Genomic DNA, 8,509 nt, shown 5'->3' on the forward strand with positions numbered 1-8,509 from the left:
GGTTTTGCTCCTTTCATGGGGATGCTGCAGGTGGGACCATGTGGACAAGGGACCCTGGAAAGGCCCACGCTAGAGTTCTGGGACTTGGTATGGGACCCCTGTGGCCACCCTATACCTGGTAGAATGAATCTAGGGGTCATACTCACTTCTGGCTCCAACAAACAGTGTGATCCTAAGAGCTCGGAGGAAATATCCCCAGCCTGTCCATGCGTCGGGTATGGGAACCGGGTCTGCGCCAGGATCTGATAGAGGGGAGGCAGGGCGTGCTCTGGGCCACCCACAGTAGAACAGACTGATTATTTCAGAAGGGAGGGGCCTTGCAGATGGTCTCCCTTTATTTTGCAGATGAGGATGCAGAGGCCGGGAGAGGCCAAAGACTCGTGCGGTGTGTGGCCTGTTGGTGGGAGGGGTGGGACGTGGATACAGCAGCAAGTGCATGGTACTGAATTCAGGGGAATCAGGAAGCAGAGGGGAAGACAGTTTTCAGGGATAATGTCATCTCCAGCCTGTTCATGCTACCTCCCCCGAATCTTAGCTGGTTTTAAGTTAGTAGCAAATGCACATTATTATTGTATTTCCTGCTTTGGAAAAATCTAGTCGGGTGGTAGTGAGAGGGCTCAAACCGGGCTCCAGAGCAGGGGCAATGAGCCCCAAGGGTGCTGCGCTCCTGGCAGGCCCCTGCTGGTTTGCGTATGTCTTGATTTTTCAGATGGCCTTGGTAACAGTCGGCAAGGGGGACTACTTATGTAACCGCCTGGCCAGGAATTGCTGCAACAGCAGGGAGAGAGCAAGTGTGGGAAGAGCCATGCCCAGGCTTGGGAACACAGGAGCTTCCTGCATGGCAAATTCACGGCATCTTTTGAAAACTCCTTGGCAGCCAAGCTTATAGTCCCATAGTGATTGCAGAGCTCTAACTAGCTGTCACCCCAGAAGCCAGAGGAGGGCAAAGCCAGCCATGGGCTGAGTGCTCCCAGGAGACAGTGGTATGCTCCAAGTTGGCCCCAAGACTGCATGTTGGAGCCAGGTTAGTTGCCATGGACTGAATGTTTGTGTCTTCTCAAAATTCATGTGTTGAAATCCTAACCCCAAGGTGATAATATTAGGAGGTGAGGCTTTCAGGAGGTGATTAGGCCATGAGGGTGGAGCCCCCATGAATGAGATTAGTGCCCTTATAAAAGAGGCCCCAGGGAGCTCATTTGCCCCTGCTGCCATGTGAGGACACCATGAGGAGGCATGAAGTAGGAATCAGGAAACAGACCCTCCAGATATCACCAAGTATGCTGGCACCTCGATCTTGGACTTCCCAGCACCCAGAACTGTGAGCAAGCCATCAGTTTTTGGTAGTTTGTTATAGCAGCTAGAATGGACTAAGACACCAATCTCCTAGGTGAAAGTTGGTTTTTCTCACAGCATGAATCAGTGGGGAAGGACTAAAGGGTTTGGAGTCAATCTATGAAACAGCGACAGCAGGCAGAAAGGCAAACAGTGATCACTGGCCACAGGCAGACCCCCGTCATTTGCTTTCAGGCTACAGAGAGCACTGGCCTACATTGTGTCCCCTAAGGCTACGGTCCCCAACCCCTGGGCCTTGGACTGCTGCCAGCCTATGAGCTGTTAGGAACCAGGCCACACAGAGGAGGAGAGCCGTGGGCGAGCCAGCAAAGCTTCAGCCGCTCCCCACCGCTCGCATCGCCACCTGGGCTCCGCCTCCTGTCAGATCAAGGGCAGCATCAGACTCTCACAGGAGCCGAACCCTACTGTAAACTGCGCATGCGGGCATCCAGGCTGCACGCTCCTAATGAGAATCTAATGTCCGGTGATCTGAGGTGGAGCTGAGGCGGTGATGCCAGCGCTGGGGAGCGGCTGCAAATACAGATGATCGTTAGCAGGGAAGTTTGACTGCACAGTAACTGTAATGCGCTTGAATCATCCCGACCCACCGCCCCTAGTCCATGGAAAAACTGTCTTCTATGAAATCAGTCCCTGGTACCAAAAAGGTTGGGGACTGCTGCTCTAAGGGACAGATCAGAAGAGGCATAGGGCTCCCACCTGCAAAGTACCAGCTCTGTGACCTCAGAGGAGTAATTGAACCACTTTGTACTTGAGTATCTCTGCAGTAAAATGGGGGTAATTCTACTCTCATCTCCGGGGTGTCCCGGGGAGATGAAGCCATGTCTGTGCAGTGTCAGGCACAAGCCTGGCACTCTGGGAGCACCTGGTAAACAGAGTTAAAGGAGTGATTCCTGCTCGTTCCTTCAGGCTGTTTCCTATTCTTCCTTCTTATGTCTGTTGTCACACACTTTGTGTGTTGTCCACATACATGGTGCACAATTATTCAGCAGTGCGGGAAAAGAAAATCGGAGATCAGTGAGAGCAGACAGAGATTATGTCGCATCTTTTCTCCTGCACTGTCCTCATTTCCGCTGTTGTTTTGGTGTCGTGTGCAACCAGACTCAGCTCATCCTCAGTATTAACACTGCTCAAATGCTGAACGATGAAGACACTGCTCCGTGCAAGGCCACGTTATCAGGTGCTGTGAGGACACAAGGGATATAAGGAAGGGTGTTTGACTCAGGAAGCTTTTGATCTTGTGGGGAAAACAAAATATCACATGAACGACGGGGATTGCACGTTAGCCAAGACTTCATCTCCCCACTGAGACGTGTGCTTACCTCCATCCGCTCGCCTCCCAGGCAGGTGTCCCCGAGTCTGGTCTGGACCACATGGGCCCTGCCAAGGGGGCCAGCCAGCCCGGCCCCCTGCAGAAGAGGTGGGAAGGAACAAACATGCAAGGAAAGCAGCCTCCAAATGGCCTTCGTGAGAAGCCGGGAAGGAAGATAACCGCAGAACCGTGGTCTGCGCGGGAGGGTCCGCAGATGGCAGGACGCAGCAGGAGCAGAGCAGGCACTGGCACAGCTCGACTCGAGAAGCTGAAAGCATGTGGGTGACAAAATCGAATACCCCAAAAGCTAAAGTTTAGCTCCGAACCAGTTCAGTGCCCCCATGGCAACACCTCTAAAAAGTAGATCCAACGCAAAGAGAATACATGTAAGTGAAGGGCGTGGCGTCAGTGACAAAGAAATCCACGAGAAGAACTAATAAAACCAGAGAGAGAGGCACGTCCTCTCAGCCCCCCTCCCCCCCAATTGTTTTTGTGGACACTCAAGGGCTCTTCCTCCAGAAATCCACCTCTTGTCTGAAACTACGCCTGGCCTTTCAGCCGCCGCAGGGCTGCCTTCCATCCTCATCCTCCTTCCCAAAGCATCAGCCGCGCACGTGCTACTAAGACCCGCTGCTGCTCCTGGAGCTTGTGGTGGGGAGGGGACCGATGGAGGAGGGAGAGTTAAATAATCTATAATGCACAGGGGACATTTCTGGCAATCTTTTATTTTTCAGTCAAATATCATCCATTGCCTACTCATGCCCTCCCCAGCCTCCACTCCAGCTCTAGAAGACGGCAGGTAACTGGGCAGAGCTGGTCGTGATCATTGCGTGCCCCTTAGCCAGTGACTGGCCTAGGAGTGGCCGCGGGACCTAGTTCTGGCCATTGATATTCCAGCAGAAATCTGTTGAGTGTGTAGCTTCCATAAAAACTTTTATTCTTCTAAGAAAAAAGGACAGATAGTCATGGCTGAGGCTGTTACTTCCTCCCTTCTTTCTTGATGGAATATGGATGTGATGCCTGGAGACGTGTAGCCTCATTGAGACCCGAGGCTGCAACATGCACAAGTGGCAGAACACAGAGAAAGAGCCTGTACTTAGGGATCCCAGGCGCTCTATGCAAACTGGGCTTCACAGAGGTGCCCATCCAGGGAAATAACCAAGACCGTTGCCGGGTGGGGACGTTGAGGCAGCCAACCTGGGAGCGGGCTCTGTGTTGCTGTTTGGCAGGGAGGAAGGCACCGCCCTTTGACAAGCTTGCCTTTGCCTCCTAGTCTGATGACATGTTTTGTTTTGTTTGAGTGTTGAACAGACCAGTCCTTGCCTTCATTTTTTCCCCCTACCACTGTTTCATCAAAGTCTAACCAACCAATAGGCAATGCACAATAGTACCTGAAGAAGGCACTGGAAAGGGAAGCAGACCCTCTTCTGCCCTCTCCTCATGGACAGCTGTGTTATTTCCCTGGATGGGCACCTCCGTGAAGCCCAATTTGCAAGCAGCAGAACACAAGCCACTCATCGTAGCTTCTAAAGTCCCTGAAGACCTGACAAGGACTTTGAAGGGCGTCTTGTCACACCCTCATGTGTTGTACAAAACAGATATTTAAGCATACCTCCTACCAGGTGAGTTTACTGTCTAAATACAAGACCACATATGAGAAAGGGAAGAGTAGAAATTACATTCAGGGCAGGTTTTTTTGTTTTGTTTATTTATTTTTTTCTGGAATTGAAAAACAAGCCATTGGAATTCCCAGATAGTTTCCCAAGGGGTTGCTTACCAGGGTTACCAGACTAAACTCTAAATTTTGAAATGTGAAAATGAGGTTCAGCAGGTAAACAGAGAGAGGGAGAGAGAGCAACACAGACAGAGACAGAGAGATATTTGCTAAGGACAAAGGTACGTTTTAGAGAAAAATAGCTCCAACTGTAGCAAAAAGGACATATCTGCTCAATTTCAGTTTGACAAATGGTTCCGGAGTGTCCCTAGAAGCTTCTGGGATGCAGCAATAAACAGGACAAAGCCCCTGCTCTCCACTGGGTAGGAGAGACTTTAAGGACATAAAGGCCTGTGACCCAGGAGCCAGTGTTATGAGAAAGTCCCCTGGAGCTGGCCCTGCTGATGACCTATACAGTAGACTAAACAGAGAGGCCAGGACTACATTGGCACAGTATTGAGGAAAAGGTCTGAGAGCTCAGCGTAGTGAGCATATTAAAATGGACTTACTGTGTGTGACCAGAGACCCTGTCCCCTGGCTATGCTCCTCAGAAAGGCCCAGAGGATGCCCCTTCACTGACGCAAAAGGGTGAGGGGCTTCGGCATCTTTGAGAAGCTCAGCGGCGGTTGTCCTCTGTAAGAGGAAGCTGACAGTGAGAGGTGCCGCCAGGGAAGTGGGCTTTCTAGAACCGATGAGGAGTGTGTGGCAGAGACCGGGAGCAGCCCTTCCCTGTCAGAGGTGAGGAACATGTCACCAATATAGTAAGCAGCAAGGCAGGGCACTGCAACCCGGGTCTTCTGAGGAGCAAGAGTGACGGAAGCCACACAGGTGTTGCTCAGCTTGCACGTGTAGTTTAAAAATAGATGAATAAAAACACAGAACTGGTGAGCAGGAGGCTGGCGTCAGCCGCTGCAGTAGGAAATGGCAATCCCTTTCCTGGTTTCAGATCTAAATCATCCACAGGCTCAGAGCCTGTTGAAGGAAGGCAAGGCTGGGTGTCCTTGAAGAAGGATCCTGCAAGGATCTGCAAGAATATCTGATAAACTTTCGTCCAGTCCCGCCTTAATTGGACCAGTGGCTATTTTCCAGTGTGACTATGCACTGGACAAAGGGAATGCCCAGGTTTTTCACTGTTGCACATAGGTCCTCAGCAACGCTGATACCGGGGGCTTGGAAACACGAGCAGATCCTCCAGGGTGGTGGTCCATGGGAGCCATGTAGTGACTGGGGTTCTGGCCCAAGTCCATCTCACACTGGATCCGATCATCAACCATATGCTTGTTTTCCTGGTCCTGGTTATGCTACTGGGATGGATATACTTAGAAACTGATAGATATACTTAGATATACTGATGGTCCCCCACTGCCAATAGTTCAACTCACAATTTTTAGACTTTAGAATGGTGGTAAAGTGATATGTGTTCAGTGGAAACCATGCTTCAGGTTTTGAATTTTGATCTTTTCCTGGGCTGGTGATATGTGCTGTGATACCCTCTCATGATGCTGGGCAGCAGAGGTGAGCCCAGAGCTCCCAGTCAGCCATGCAGTCACCAGGGTAAACGATCAATACTTTACAGCTGTGGTCCCCACCCCTGGGCCACCAGCCAGTCCCAGTCCCTGGCCTGTTAGGAACTGGGCTTCACAACAGGAGGTGGGCAGTGGGCAAGTGTGTGAAGCTTCGTCTGTATTTATAGCCGCTCCCCATCACTCGCATCACCGCCTGAGCTCCGCCTCTTGTCGGTTCAGCAGCGGCATTAGACTCTCGTGCAGACATGAGGCCTACCATGAACTGCGCATGCGAGGATGTGAGGGATCCAGGTTGTGGCCCGTCATGAGAATCTAATGCCTGATGACGTGAGGCGGAGCTGAGGCGGTGATGCTAGCGCTGGGGAGCAACTGCAAGTACAGATTATCCTTAGCAGAGAGGTTTGACTGCACAATAAATGTCATGCCCTTGAATCATTCCAAAACCATCCCCCCCATCCTGGTCCATGGAAAAATTGTCTTCCATGAAACCAGTCCCTGGTGCCAAAATGGTTGGTGACCACTGCTCTACAGTATGCCATGTTTCCAGATGATTTTGCCCAAGTGTAGGCTAATGTAAATGTTTTGAGCATATTTAAGGTGGGCTAGGCTAAGCTACGATGCTCAGTAGGTTAGGTGTATTACATGCATTTCAACTTACGATGCTTTCAACTTGTAATGGGTTTATTGGGATGTAGCCTCATCCTAAGCTGAGAAGCATCTATACTTATAACCAATTCACAAATTGGTTTTCTGCCCTATGTAATAAGACCCATTGTGATAGGAAGGGTCAGGTGGAAGATTCCCTGGAAGACAGGGAATCAGAAGCCATACGGCATCCCAGGAGGAATTCTATACATTGGTATGACCATCAAAGGTGCAGGTGTGGTAAACTCCATCCAATTCACCCATCTGGTTCCTATAAAACCAGATGGATCATGCTGGATTATGGTGGACATCAATAAAATTAACCATGTAGTAACCCAATGGCAACTATCACACAAGAGATAGTCTTGGAATAGATCAACAGAGACTCTAGCGCTTGGTATACAACAATAATCCGGCGAATGCATTCTTCTCAACCCTCATTGCAAAGGAGCTAGCTGTCACCTGGGAATGGCAGTGGTACAGGTTCACGCTCTGCCTCACTGTATCAATTCTTCTCTGTGGCGTATTATAGTCTCTGGGGATCTTGATCACATTGATATTTCACAGAACATCATGCTGATCTGTATACTGATGACTTTATACCACTTGGGCCTAGGGGGGTGGCAGGTACCTTGGATGCCCTATTAAAGTCATGCACATGCCAGAGGGTGGGAGACAATCCCTGTGAATAATCAGGGTCCTGCCACATCAGTTTTAGGAGCACAAATATCTGGGCCATTCTAGGACATGTTTGCTATCATAAGGGAGAACTTGTCACACCTCCAACCACTAAGAAAGAGAATTGGTAGGACTCTAACTTTTAGAGGCATCATATACGGCACTTAGGAATACTGCTTTAATCCATTTTTGGGTTAACTAGAAGATTCCAGTTTCAAGTGGAGCCCAGAGCAAGAAGACGCCCTACAGGCTATGATAGAGGCAACACTGACCTCTCAGACTATGTAGTCCTGATCTGATAGTTCTAGAGATGGTGGGGCAGATAAGGACGCTGTCTGGAGTGTGTGGAAAGTACAAATAGGAGAGTTGCAAGAGTCTCAAGAACCAGTATGCTGGCCCTGATAACTACTTCTGGTGTTTAACTGGGCCCTCATAGAGACTATCCACCTGGTCATGGGGCATTAAGTGACTCTGAGGCCAGAGATCACCTTCATGAGCTGGGTATTAAGCTCAGATGGGGACAGAAACAGTTAATGAAATATTTGGGACATTTGGTACATTTGGGGCTCAGCAAGTGCAGAGAGCATGAGTAAATTACATGAATAGGTGACCTGGAATCCTATGTCATCCACCTGTTACCAACTCTTGTCCCTCAGCACATACCTGTGGCCTCGTGGTTGGAAGGGGGTTCTTTATGACCAACTGACAAAAGAAGAAAAGCCCAGGCCCAGTTCGCAGCTGTGTTCTCTGTTGAAAATGGGCTGCTGCCCACTACAGCCCCATTCAGTGGTGACCGTGAAGAATAGTGGTAAAGGGACACCCTTCTAGTGGATGGAATTGCAAGCAGTGAGCGATCATCTTGATGTGCAGGAGTGTCTTGAGACATGGACACACGTTCTGCAGAGCCATGGCAAGTGCCTTGCCTGGTGGATTGGGGGACCTTGAGAGTAATGTTGCCAGATTTAGCAAATAAAATTATAGGACCCCCGGTTCAATTTTTCAGTTAAACAAATAAATAATTTTTTAGTGTAAGTATGTCCCAAATATTGCATGGTATGTCCCAAATATCGCATGGGACATACTTACACTAAAAAATTATTTGTCGTTTATCTGAAATTCAAATGTTACTGAGTGTCCTATATTTTATCTGGCAAACCTACTTGAAGGAGCAACTGATTAGAATGTGTTTTATCCAGCAAACTACTTTATGCATCTACTTCGGGGAGCAAATTACTGCTGGGAGACAGGAGACAAGGAGCCTGGGGAGGAGGCATGCTCTGACGC

The sequence above is a fragment of the Microcebus murinus genome, chromosome 18 (assembly GCF_040939455.1).
Source record: "Microcebus murinus isolate Inina chromosome 18, M.murinus_Inina_mat1.0, whole genome shotgun sequence".
NCBI lineage: Eukaryota > Metazoa > Chordata > Mammalia > Primates > Cheirogaleidae > Microcebus > Microcebus murinus.